General features: G+C 39.6%; 1 non-coding gene across 1 annotated transcript; it reads left to right on the forward strand.

The window, feature by feature from the left end:
• Positions 1–12,132: 12,132 nt before the first annotated feature.
• TRNAS-GGA (transfer RNA serine (anticodon GGA)) lies at positions 12,133–12,219 on the forward strand. The gene has a single exon. It is a non-coding gene; the product is annotated as a tRNA-Ser (tRNA).
• Positions 12,220–14,341: the final 2,122 nt, after the last annotated feature.

Raw genomic sequence — 14,341 nt, forward strand, 5'->3', positions numbered from 1 at the left:
CAAAATAATAATAAAGGCTAATTAAGCAGCTAATCCTAGAAAATATTGCAAGATATCTTAATATAGCCTTTTGAAATCTTCATGTCTTACTTGGCTACGCTTTGCATAAGAGGCTAAAGACCTATTAACAATAGCTTCTGTGCGCAGTAGTTATTAGCTTCATAAGTGAGCCTTTAGGACGTTATTAGATTTCAGGGATCCGGACCAAGAGCAGGCCTCATTGCGTATGAAATGCTATATGGACATTCGGAAGGGAAGCGAGGTTTTAATGATACAATTGCGTCTAAGTTTCAAAAGCAGAGGATTTTCATGGAGCAAGCAGGGTGCGTGAGCTGCGCAATAGTTGACGACTATTTGACACGGTTCGAAGGGCACTTCGGTAAGCTTGGCATGGGTTTACGTTTTGACCCCTACCTGATTTTTGGGCTAATTCCCCTTTAATACTGCCCCGAAATGAGATTCTTGCCGAATCTGAGTTTGCCACTTTAACCACTATCAAACTAATCCCTATTCTGTTCAGTGCTTTAGGGGCTTTTATGGCATATCATGTAAATATTCCTGTGAATACATTTCCCTTTTTTGTTAGAATTAGTACTTTTGGTAATGGACTTTATCGCTTTTTAAACAGACGCCGGTTTTTTGATAAAATATTTAATGATTTCATTGTAGGATCGTTTTTGTGTTTTGGATACGAAATCTCATTTAAAGCATTAGACAGGGGTGCTATCGAAGTACTAGGTCCCCATGGGATTTCGTATACGTTCCGGAAACTAGCCAAGCAAATAAGTGAACTTTAAAGTGGATTTGTTGCGCGAAGAACACGTTATAACTCGTTAGCCTCAAGTTCCATAGTGAGTAAACAATAGATCTGACTTCACGAGTCCTTTGGACGGCCTAGGGGTGTGAAGACTGGAGTCAGCACAGTGCTGACCATAAGCTATATTAATGAGTTCTGACATAGGGGTTCTTCTATCCACGAGGCATGTCAAAATGGATAGAGGCATGGTGAGCATATCTGACCAAGGCTAGGGCATGTCAAGTTTCGCTAAAGCGGGGGAAATGGCAGCTCTCTGCCCTCTCTTGAAGATATATAGCTACATTGCTGTGGCCGATCAGAAGTCTGGAAAGCAAAATGGTCAGAGCACGGGAAAATGACGATTTCGGCAAGAGCCATACATAATAACAATTAGTGTCTTTAAGGCTCTGGGATCTCCCGTAAACCGCCGTATAATACAGGGCAAATATTGGGAGAAGCAGTGATAAAAATTATTTACAAAGCGCTGCGGAAAGCCGGATGAAAGGGAACCTTCATGTCCAGTTCGAAGGGCGATGATATCTCAACCCTACTACCATTACGCTTTTGTTATGTTATCTGGACTAATTTTATTTGTGACTGTAAATGGTATGTGGGATTTTTTATCCTTTTGGGTGGATAATTGACTTTATTTTACCTTTATTGTTTGTAGTTTTTTTGTATGAAATGGTACGAACTAACATTAAGAGGAGGTCCGATCCCTCCACTCCAGTTTCCTATAAGTTCTATCTGTAATAAATAATGCGTAGAGAACCATGATTGTTGTCTCAAGGGCTGCCATTCATGTTTCTTTGGCTACACTGCGATTTTGATAGTTTTAGGTATGATTGTAATTTTTATTATTATAATGATTTTGTATTGGTTATTTTAATGTGTTAAATGTATAATTGACCCAAGAATAAAAGTATTGACAGGGGTCTGAAGCCTGCTATGGCAAAAACGGATTATTATCCATCTATTTGTGTGAAACCATTTGGTGTCCAAGGTCTTACTCTTTAGTAGGTTGAGTCTCACCTGGACTCCCACCGCGAAGATCTTCAAATGTCTTTTCTCTTTTGGAACGGGTTCAGACTACCATTACGGAGATTCCCCGAAGATTTTGTCAGCATTTGGTAATCAAATCGAGAAACCCACGGACATTTTGAGTCAGATGAATGAAATGCAAGATTTTCTCTTTTCTATTTCTAGACTTTGATCTTTCTCTATTCCTAGAGAAATGATGAGTAGATAGTCCTAGGAGAAGGAAGAGGAAACGGATACTCGATGCCTAACGAGTAAATATGATTTTTTGAGGTACTTCAAAATTACTTTGATCTGTTCTATTCAATCATATGGAAAGCTGCATCCGACGAAAGCCGTACGTGCAGTTTGGAGGGAGATCTCCAACTAGCCGGAAGATCCACCCTACAATATGGAGTCAAAAAGCCAAAATAAAGTCTTAAGTAAAAGACAATTGGGATAGGAGACGAAAGACACATCTGCAAACTCATGTTACATTGGAGCGTCGTAGCGAACAAAAAGAGAACCATGGAATCGGATCCGATTTATCGGAATCGATTGGTAAACATGCTGGTTGATCGAATCATGAAGGATGGAAAAAAATCATTGGCTTATCAGATTCTTTATCAGGCTATGAGGCAAATTAGGCGAGAGACCAATAGAAATCCACTGTCTGTTCTACGACAAGCCGTACGTGAGGTGACTCCCGATGTTGTAACGAAATCCAAACGTGTGGGTGGATCGACTTATCGGATTCCCGTTGAAGTCGTACCTGCAGAAGGAAAAGCTTTGGCTATTAGATGGTTATTGATTGCGTGTCGAAAACGTTCAGGTCGAAGTATGGCTTTAAGATTGAGTGATGAATCAATGGATGCTGCCAGAAATTCTGGTAGTGCGGTACGAAAGAGAGAAGAAATTCATAGGATGGCAGAAGCTTTTGCTCATTTCCTAACGTCTCAGATTTGTTTCAATCCACGAAGAAAAAGGTAGAAATAGCCCTGTAGCTACCGAGGAAAGCAGGTACGCAAACAAGGCCGTTTAGCCATAGCAGTATTATACTGTAGAACACTCGCACTATCCGAGGTAATAGATATGTAAATAAACCCGCAACGCAGTGTTACACTGTAAAGCTCTCGTATTATCCGAGGTAATAGATATGTAAACAAGGCCGCTTAGCCATAGCAGTTACTGTAGGAGCTCTTGTGCTATCCGAGATAATAGATATGCAAACGGGATGACCTCTCGTATAATAATTATAATCACTTTATTATGAACCAAAAGTTTTCTTTTTTTAGTTGCTTAGGCAACGCCCAACTTTCTTAGAAATAAGAAAAATTCTTTATGATAGGCATGGTAAGAATAGAATGTTAAGTTTAGGATTAAGCATCTCCAGTATTCATATGTTATTAAAGTTATGTTGTCTAATTGTCTATAATAGAATGTTAAGTTTTGGAAGAATAATTGTTTATGATTGGCATGGCAGGAATAGAACGTTGAGTTTTGGATTAAGCATTCCCAGTATTCATATGTTATTAAAGTTATGTTGTCTAGTTGTCTTTCTTTTGTGTTCTAATTTAATAGCCAAACCCAAGAAAACTTATAAGTCTTTATCTATAGTCAGTCCTCGTATCTGTATTTCTTGTCAAAATAGTGCTACTAAAACAGTCTTAAGTAGTTTCTTTAGCCATCAACCAACTTTTAGATGCAGGAGTTGATCCCAAAGAGATACCTCTTCCTCACGAACTTATTCTTAATCGTGATCTTATGGCTCAAATATATCCCAGTTTTGCAAAGGGATTGACTCCCTTTTTTGCACTCGACTGGTCAGAATACTCAGATTTTCTAACTTTTCGGGGAGGATTAAATCCAGTCACGGGGGGATTATGGTTGACTGATACGGCGCATCACCACCTAGCCATTGCTGTTCTTTTCCTGGTAGCTGGTCACATGTATAGAACCAATTGGGGTATCGGACACGCAACGAAAGAAATTCTTGAAGCCCACAAGGGTCCTTTTACTGGTGAAGGTAACAAAGGTCTTTACAAAATTTTGACTACCTCGTGGCACGCCCAATTAGCGATCAATCTCGCCATGCTGGGATCCCTAACGATTATAGTGGCTCATCATATGTATGCCATGCCCCCTTATCCATACCTAGCTACTGATTATGCCACGCAATTATCCCTGTTTACGCATCACATGTGGATAGGTGGTTTCTTAATAGTCGGTGCAGCCGCACACGCAGCCATTTGCTTGGTAAGGGACTATGATTCGACTAGTCAATATAATAATTTATTAGATCGTGTCATTCGGCACCGTGACGCTATAATCTCACACCTCAACTGGGTATGCATATTCCTGGGTTTTCACAGTTTTGGTCTGTATATTCATAACGATACAATGAGCGCCTTGGGTCGTCCCCAAGATATGTTCTCCGATACTGCTATTCAGTTACAACCCATATTTGCCCAATGGATACAAAACACTCATGCTTCTGCTCCTGGTTCAACCGCACCTAATGCTACTGAGGGTACCAGCCTAACTTGGGGTGGTGGCGAACTGGTAGCGGTGGGTGGTAAAGTTGCTCTATCACCCATTCCATTGGGTACAGCAGATTTTTTGGTGCACCACATCCATGCATTTACTATTCACGTTACTGTATTAATTCTATTGAAGGGTGTTTTGTTTGCCCGAAGTTCCCGCCTAATACCCGATAAAGCAAATCTTGGTTTCCGCTTTCCCTGTGATGGACCGGGTAGGGGAGGTACCTGCCAGGTGTCCGCATGGGATCATGTTTTCCTGGGATTATTCTGGATGTATAACTCCATTTCTGTTGTGATATTCCACTTTAGTTGGAAAATGCAATCTGATGTTTGGGGTAATGTAAGTGAGCAGGGAGTAGTTAACCATATAACCGGGGGAAACTTCGCCCAGAGTTCGACAACAATTAATGGATGGTTGCGCGATTTCCTATGGGCACAAGCTTCCCAAGTTATTCAATCATACGGTTCTTCTCTCTCAGCATATGGTCTATTATTTTTAGGAGCCCATTTTGTTTGGGCCTTTAGCTTAATGTTTCTATTCAGCGGTCGTGGATACTGGCAAGAACTCATTGAATCAATTGTTTGGGCCCATAACAAATTGAGGGTCGCTCCTGTCACACAGCCTAGGGCCTTGAGTATTGTACAAGGACGCGCTGTAGGGGTGGCTCATTACCTCCTGGGTGGAATTGCTACAACATGGGCATTCTTCCTAGCGAGAATCATTGCAGTGGGATAATGGCTAGGAGGATTCGAGAAACACTATGGCATCAAGATTTCCAAAGTTCAGCCAGGGTCTGTCCCAAGACCCAACTACTCGTCGTATCTGGTTCGGTATAGCCACTGCGCATGACTTCGAGAGTCACGATGATATTACCGAGGAAAGACTCTACCAAAAAATATTTGCTTCTCATTTTGGTCAGTTAGCTATAATTTTTCTTTGGACCTCAGGAAATTTATTCCACGTGGCTTGGCAGGGTAATTTTGAAGCGTGGGTGCAAGACCCATTACATGTAAGACCAATTGCTCATGCTATTTGGGATCCACACTTCGGTCAACCAGCTGTAGAAGCTTATACCCGAGGAGGAGCCACGGGTCCGGTAAATATCGCTTATTCTGGCGTATACCAGTGGTGGTATACTATCGGTTTACGCGACAATCAAGATCTTTATAACGGAGCTATTTTCTTACTAGCCGTTTCCGCTTTGTTTCTATCAGCGGGTCGATTGCACTTACAACCTAAATGGAAACCAAACCTTTCCTGGTTCAAAAATGCTGAGTCTCGCCTCAATCATCATTTATCGGGGCTTTTCGGTGTAAGCTCCTTGGCTTGGGCGGGACACTTAATTCATGTAGCTATTCCCGAATCCAGAGGCGGACACGTAAGATGGGCGAATTTACTCACTGCATCTCCGCATCCCCAAGGGTTAGGACCATTCTTTTCAGGTCAGTGGAGTATTTACGCACAGAATCCAGATTCCAACGATCATTTATTTAATGGTGCTCAAGGAGCAGGAACCGCTATTCTAACGTTTCTGGGAGGATTTCATCCACAGACTCAGAGTCTATGGCTGACCGATATTGCTCATCACCACCTAGCTATTGCTGTTGTGTTTATCATAGCTGGACACATGTACAGAACAAACTTTGGGATTGGACATAGCATAAAGGAGATCCTGGAGTCACATCTTCCGCCAGGGGGCAGATTGGGACGTGGACATAAAGGACTTTATGATACAGTCAACAATTCACGTAATTTTAAGCATCCAATTCCCACTTCCCGTTGGTGAAACTACCGATAAGAAAATTGCTATACAATCGATCCTATTTTAAGAAGAATGTACGTGGATTTTTTATCTCAAAAGAAAGCGTACGTCGAGTCAATTCTATTTTTGGAATAGCAAAGGAGATGTCTCCCTGTACAATATGGATTCAAGATATTCATGAATTGAGTGTTCATGGTTCGTATCACAAATTAGAAGCTGATCCCAGATTTTTACTTTGCCTAGTATTGAGGAATATTCATAATGAGAACAGGGATTCTCGCATTTGTAACAATCTTGTCATGGCTTCGACTCACATACCTGCAAAGATAGATCCAGCTTTGATAGCCCCAAATCGGTTAAACCAATTGATAAATCTTCGTAAACCTAATAGTTTTCAGCGTCAGAAAGAATTGTCGATTCTATCATGTGTCAAAGGATTTAACATACAGGCTGATCCATCTTTTCTTAAAGGAACCGGGTTTGGAACTACGGGTTATAGTAAACGAGATTTATTCTTTCTTGCTCATGAAGCGTTATTAATCAGTACTTATAGAAGAGAAAAAATTGTATGTAGTAATGCAATTCTATTTGCTTTACATAGACAACGCGTGGTTGCGACTTATCTGGATAATGCAATTTCATCCGGTTCGGAGTACAAAATATTTTTTCATAGGATAGGAAAAGCTATTCCTTAAAAGAGTTTGGATTGGCCAAAAGAATAGGTTCTTATTAATCGATTGTTATTATACAAGAATTCTTGTATCGCTCATGCAGATCTTCCATCTACCGGAAACCAAAGGATTCATTGCTTTTCCTTTTTTGTCGAACTTGTATAAACACAACCCTATTTGCACCTATCAGTTACGAACTTGCTATTGTTATGAAAGACAACCCCTAGGCTCAGTCACAGCAACGAGTACCGAACCGTCGTTCCCACGGCTACAGTACCAGGAGTTGCTGCTGAGCCAGCCCGTTCAAAACAGTACTTCTGTCTAGCAGAAACTATTAGCGACATCCCTAGAACAGTATTCGTATCGTGAACCAATGGCCACTTTTCCGGTCGAAGGAAATGCCTAATAAATAGTCAAATACTGCACTCTTTAGCTACTGTACTCCGGAAACAAAGTAAGGGAAAGCCCCGTACGTCAAGAGCTGCACTGCTATGAATCAAAGACTGTCTGCTCGCCGTTTCCGGCCAGTATTGCGGGTTCAATGGCTTTATACGAATTAGCTGTTTTTGACCCATCCGATCCCCAGAAATGGAAATTGTTAATACTGGCACTGTACCTTAAGTGGGAGATGGAATAGCCCGCATTCATGGTTCGAACAAAGTAATGGCTGGAGAATTGGTAGAATCTGAAGATGGTACAGTAGGCATCGCTTTGAATTTAGAATCTGATAATGTTGGCTAAGTACTGATGGGCGATGGTTCGACCATACAGGAAGGGGGTTCCGTAAAAGCAACGGGAAAAATTGCGCAAATACCAGTTAGTAATTCTTTCTTAGGCCTTTAAGCCAGTAAATGCTTTGGCCCAACCGATCGATGGAAAGGGTCAAATCCCAGCTTCTGAGTCTAGATCAATTGAGTCTCCCGCACCATATGGGAATTATTTCAAGACGTTCCGGTGGCGGAAAACGACCCGAATCTGCAGGAATTCGGGAAGGTTGAAGCAATGGCCAAACCTCCTTGAGGCTACAGCAATAACGTCATAAGCAATGACACTTAACTAAAGCACTTTATCCTCGCTTTCCACCTTTTATCTAGGGTTAGGAGGATCACGCGCCATAATGCCGGATCTCCATCTTTCTTTGTTGGTTGCTCTCCAGTCGCAGAATTATGAATAGTTTCACTAAAAATAAGTTTATTGGCTTGAAAAAAAAAATGAACCAATCCTTTAGCCTGGCAACCTGTACTATTTTTGCTGCCTCCAGCAACCTGTTGCAACTAACTTCATATTCAGGATGAAACAAGACAATTATGCCAGATAGTAAGGAATTACAAGTTTTCTGCACTAGAAAAAGCTAATAAATGGACTCGACCCATTATATATTTTTCCAGTAGTCATTTTAGGGACGTTTGCATGTACTGTGGGTCTTGCGGTTCCGGAACCATCAATGATTGGTGAACCAGCAAATCCTTTTGCGACTCCATTGGAAATATTACCCGAATGGTACTTTTTCCCTGTCTTTCAAATACTTCGTACAGTTCCCAATAAATTATTGGGGGTCCTCTTAATGGCGTCCGTACCGGCGGGCTCGTTGACCGTTCCTTTCATAGAAAATGTAAATAGGTTCCAAAATCCGTTTCGACGCCCATTGGTGTGGGTGGAAGGATCTCCTTGGCAATGTTTAAAGCGCTAGAACAGAAGGTGCGCCTGAAATTGAGACTTTTGATTCAAAAGGAGATGAACAGAAGGTTCAACACCCTTTTGATTGCACTATTGATGAACAGGTTCAACATAATCCTCCTTTTGCTAAATCAAAAGATGTTGAGGCAGAAGCTGAATCAAAAGCAGGGCCGTTAGGATGCTTAAAAGCAACCTCTCTTTAATGAACGAACGGTTATAAACATCAGAAACAGACCGCAGAGCCTAAGTAAGTCTTTGCTATGCCGTTGTATTTTTGCTTTTTGGATGAAGAGATAGTTTGATCTATGGATCTGGTCAAATATTTAACACTTTCTATGATTTTTTTCCCTTTAGGTATCCGGGGAATTTTTTTAAATGGAAGAAATATCATCATTATGTTAATGTCAATCGAGTTAATGTTACTGGCTGTCGATCTAAACTTCCTAGTATTTTCCGTTTATTTAGATGATATGATGGGTTAATTATTTGTTTTATTAGTGTCAACGGTGGCAGTTGTGGAATCTGCGATTGGGCCTGTCATTTCAGTGATAACTTTTTGAATCCGCGGAACTATTGCTGTGGAATTTATTAATTGCATGAAAGGTCAAGCGCTATTGTTTTTATTGGATCTCGTTTTTTTCTTTTTCACACAGAGCTTGCTTCGGCGTCAAAAAAGGTATGGTCTAAATTTATCTCTTAGAATCTAGCAAATTGGATAAAATCAAAAGCTTCTGTCACTCGACCACTTTCCGCTCTGACCCTCTGAGCCAAAATTAGGCTATGAAACGGCGACAACAAATTACGATAAATGGTATGCTTTGGCTCTATAAATGAAACATCATAATGTTGACAAATCGTGGTCTTCACAGAATCTTTAAGAAGACATTGACTGGCTAAGCCATGAATTTCTTACGTATTTTTAATCATTGCAATAGCGCATCATTTTACAAAATTATGATATTGGCGGTTTTCGAGATTCTCAAAAGTGCTTGCTGTCAACGCTAATATAATGACTTAGCTTTTACAATAAAATCGAAACTAAAATGACCGTGCCGGGCAACAAAAAAGTTTAATAGGCCAACAGATAGCACTTCACAGGCAGTTGATGAAGGATCTGTGGCAATCGTTTGAGGTGAATTGACAATTTTTCGTGGCGGAACCAACTTCTTTTATACTGTCAAACTCTGCACCGTCAATTGAGCTATTCAAGCCAATGGCTTTTCTTGTTATGTTTACCTTGTTTCTGGCTAACGTACTGGTGGAGAATTTTGTTTTTAAGGAATAAATGATACGATTCATCTAATGTATTTTTACAAGATCTTAGGCGTTTCGGTGCTGCAGAAAGCCTAATCTGGGATGTCTCTAATGATTCCGTATCTTGGCCGAAGATTTACATTTGTCAAATGGCCTAGGTGTGCGCATTTTGAAAAGGTTTGACATCTGCATGTATGTAAAGGTGATTCTTTTTAGTTAGTTTGCCTTATTGCTTAAAGTTGCTTTCTTTTTACCGGTTTATTTATCTGAGGCAATTTTGATCAATCTACTGGATCCTTTGCTAAGTAATCATCAATTTCATAAACTCCTTACTACATCTGATGGCAACCGGAAATTAAGAAATAATCATGCGGCCCACATACTGACAAAAAAATACGCGACCAAACATCTAAAGCTTTTATTTTTTCAGCAAATATTCTTTGAAAGATCTGTAGCTTCTCTGAAAATTATTTCTATTCTGAAAGTAGCATTTCTTTGAGTTAGCGTAGCTTTTTAAAGTCAATGAGCAACATGGACAAAAACTAGCGCTCCCTTACCAGCTAAATTTCCCTTGGCAGGCTACGATGCATTTTCTGCAGTGTATGGGTTTCTTTTGTCATGTTACTGTCGCACTGCTTGTGTTTTGCATTTGTTTGGAGGAAACGGGATTTGAACCCATGATACAATCTTATTGTATGTTGATTTAGCAAACCAATGCCTTAAGCCACTCAGCCATACCTCCGGTAAAAGAAAAAGAAGCAAACCTTTTCTTTATAAAATTCAATCAAAAACCCATTTTTTCACATCTAAAAAAGCAAACCTAACAATCCTTGGCATTCCAGCTGGATTTATGCCTTATTTATCTATTTATTTTCTTTACTAGTTTTTTGACCACTTCATCACAGATAAAAATGAACTGGCAAGCAGCATTATAAAGTATGTAACTTCGATCATAAGGATCAGTCTCTAAACGCATCGCTCTGTAATAGCTTTATAATGCTTCAGCATATTCTCCTTCAGATTGGGCTGACATCCGTTACGGTCGCCTACGTAATGTAATGAGCTCCGTTACGAAACCGTACTTGGGATTTTCATCTCATACGGCTCCTCCTGCTTTTGATATACAACCAGGGAACAGTGTTTGGAACCAAGTCTACCTTCAGTCTATTTCAGAAGCAGGGGCTAGTGTCTCCAAGAATACCGATCTCTAGCCATCCTTCTTGTCAATAAGATCATACCCGTGCAATAGGTACCATAATGCCTTTAAGAAACTTTATGACAATTTCTTCGTTTTCGACGCTTCGTGTGTTGCGGGGATTAGCTACCCCGACAGTCTCCGATGATTTCAGGGGTATCCGAGATACAAACGGGATGGGTTTTTGCTGCCCTAATTATGATGGATCCATTTCACAAAAGTTTGATATGTATTTCAAATAGTAACGGAGACTTTGTGTTGTCAGTTCCTGCACGTGATGTTTATCCTTTATGCTTACCTACAGATTTGCGCATCGCGGATACTTTCATGGGTCTAACCTTTGCTTAATACTACGATCTACCATAGATTGGAGCGGGAGCAGTGGGGGTTGCACCAATCGTGGATACACGACGGAAGGACTTGTTTATCAACCAACACACCTTCACCAGAAGCGGATCTATTAAGATTGTAATCTTATCAATTTGGTACAAAAGGAAGATGATTAAGTTCTATTTCGAATCGCACCATCCCTATAATAAATAGAAGCTTCTCTTTCTCTTTTACTCGTTGGTAAAATTTGCAATAAGATGTCTGCTAGAATTGTGAAAGTTTTATCAATAGAATTATCGTTTCTTTGAGATCTAGGCATAATTAATTTAATTCTTTCATAGATATTGTTCTTTGTTACGCTTATTACTGGATCATTAAACCAGCGGGCATTTTGCAAGAAGAAATCTTGTTATGGATAAAAAATCTAAATAATAAATCTGTATATTTCTAGATTTTTCTCTTTCTATCACATCATTTGCTACACTTTCAAGATGAAGAGACCCTTCTGAATTATTCTGGGTACAATAGAAAAACAGTATTCTGGACGTTGCATAAAACGGAAATTTATCATCGAAGGTACGAAGCCATGAATTTCGTACTAGATTCGTAGGTCTTTACCTACGGGAAGAAAATATCCAAAGTTTTTTTAAGAATTACCTTTTTGAAAAAGTCTTTGGCGTCAAAACTTTTCTTTTTGGAACCGAGATATTTCCCGTGTTTCAATGGCTTATTTTGGTTCCACTTCTCAATAGCAATAACAATTGGGAAATGCCTACCTGTGATGAAATTTCGTGCCCCTGTTTTGCCTCCTCAAACAAGAAGTATTGGATTCTGTTGTCACACTGCTATTTGAATCGCTACACTATGTGCATGTTTCTGCATGACGGGAAAGGTGACCGAGTGGTTTAAGGTGTAGCATTGGAAATGCTATGTAGACTCCCGTCTACCGAGGGTTCGAATCCCTCCCTTTCCTTTCTTTTCAGTCTTTGGATTCCCCCTCTTTTACAGTATTTAAACAAATTATGGATTCCCGAAGATCCAGCTTGGGATTTTATATAGTCCAAGCTGAAACTACGAGAGGAGCTACGTCGACCAATTTTTAAAAAGGAGTCCTTTACTATTAAAACAACATCAATGAATTTTCTAAAAAAGTGTAAAGCTCTTGTTGAAATCCGTTCGTTCTGCTGAGTTGACACTCTTTCCAATTCGATTTAACATTTCAATTTGCACTTATGACACTTTCACGTCGTGAAAATTAAAATAGTAGATCTAGTAAAAGAAAAAACACACAAAAAGTTTTTGAAATTTAAAGACTTTTTTTTTTAAGCTTTGCGAGAATAATACTCGACAACTAGCAACTCATTGATATTCAATTGGATAGATTCTCGATTCACGATCCCATTCACCGATCCTTTTGTTTCATCGCCTTCTGTTGGAAAAAGAGTCAAATGATCCGGTATTTCATTCCTCTTGGAGGATTCGGTACCAATAGATTTGAGTGTCCCAGAAGGGGTTAGTAAACCTTTCAAAGCAATAATATCTTTAAGTTTGCAACGATAGCTTGGTATATCCACTATACAATTATTTACTAGAATGTGTCTATGATTAACCAATTGTCTGGCTGCGGGGATAGTGGGGGCCATACCCAATCGAAAAACGATATTATCCAAGCGCATTTCAAGCAATTGTAATGATACCTGACCCGTTGAACCCTCGGCTTTCCTAGCAATTCGTATATATCTAAGTAATTGGCGTTCTGTTGATCCGTAGTTGAAACGTAATCTCTGCAACGCTTCTAATCGTATGCAAAATTGAGATGTTTTTCTCGAAACAGACGGGTCACCATCAATCCGTGTTTTATTTGGGTTTGACGTCTTGCTCGTAAGCTCAGGTAAATCCTTTAGACGACGTACTATTTTCAAGCGAGGTCCTCGATATCGAGACGTAGGGGCTCCTTTTCCGTAAACGTATTGCAACTGAAAATCAAATGTTTGAAGATCAGAGTAAAGATGATGCTGCAAGTACCACTCGTTTCACTCTCTTTCTCTCATCAGATTCGGTATATACAACAATCATAGCATATAATAGAATGGAGACAAACGAAGTTTCAGTTTGTTAAAGATTCAAATTCTCTGACAAAAAGAAATAGATAAAAAGGAACTAACAAAATTCATTCTATTTATCATGACTATCCGTTAGGTTTTTTAGAATCGAACCAGTAACCTTTGATTGATAATTGGAGTGCCTTTGAATTTGAATCAAATTCCTTCACGAATACCGGACGGCTTTTCTCGAATTGGGAGGTGCAAAACTCCCATACTCTAAAAGAAACGTGCAATTGTAATGAGTCAACATGGATTCGTTATAAGTATCGAGCAAAACTAAGCCCTTTTTGCTCTTTTCGGACCCAATTTATTGATTTGATCAAAATATTAAGGTATAATTTTGATGAATAAACAAGCAACAAGCAAGAATTGACCATATATTCAAAAGAGTCTGAATCGAAAAATCAAAAAAAATTAATTATTAAAATTTATTTCATACACGTTTCTAATGTTTTAGTTGGTCTTTGGGAGATCAAGGAGCAGTCGCAATAATCAATAAGAATTTGGAGCTTTGTGGAACGAAAATAGCAATTTATGGTAAAGGCGGAATAGGAAAATCAACAACTAGTTGCAACATATCAATAGCCTTGGCCAGGCGGGGAAAACGAGTATTACAAATTGGATGTGATCCTAAACACGATAGTACTTTTACACTTACTGGATTTTTAATACCTACAATTATAGATACTTTACAATCAAGAGATTATCATTACGAAGATGTATGGCCGGAGGATGTTACTTATAAAGGTTATGGTGGAGTAGATTGCGTAGAAGCTGGTGGACCGCCGGCGGGAGCCGGCTGCGGGGGATACGTAGTCGGAGAAACAGTAAAGCTATTAAAAGAATTAAATGCCTTTTATGAATACGATATTATTTTATTTGACGTACTGGGAGATGTAGTCTGTGGTGGTTTTGCAGCCCCATTAAACTATGCTGACTATTGTATCATAATCACAGATAATGGTTTCGATGCGCTTTTTGCAGCAAATC

Source organism: Lygodium microphyllum, unplaced genomic scaffold, assembly GCF_053477565.2.
Source record: "Lygodium microphyllum isolate KBCC unplaced genomic scaffold, Lygodium_microphyllum_v1.1.10 scaffold_351, whole genome shotgun sequence".
Lineage (NCBI taxonomy): Eukaryota > Viridiplantae > Streptophyta > Polypodiopsida > Schizaeales > Lygodiaceae > Lygodium > Lygodium microphyllum.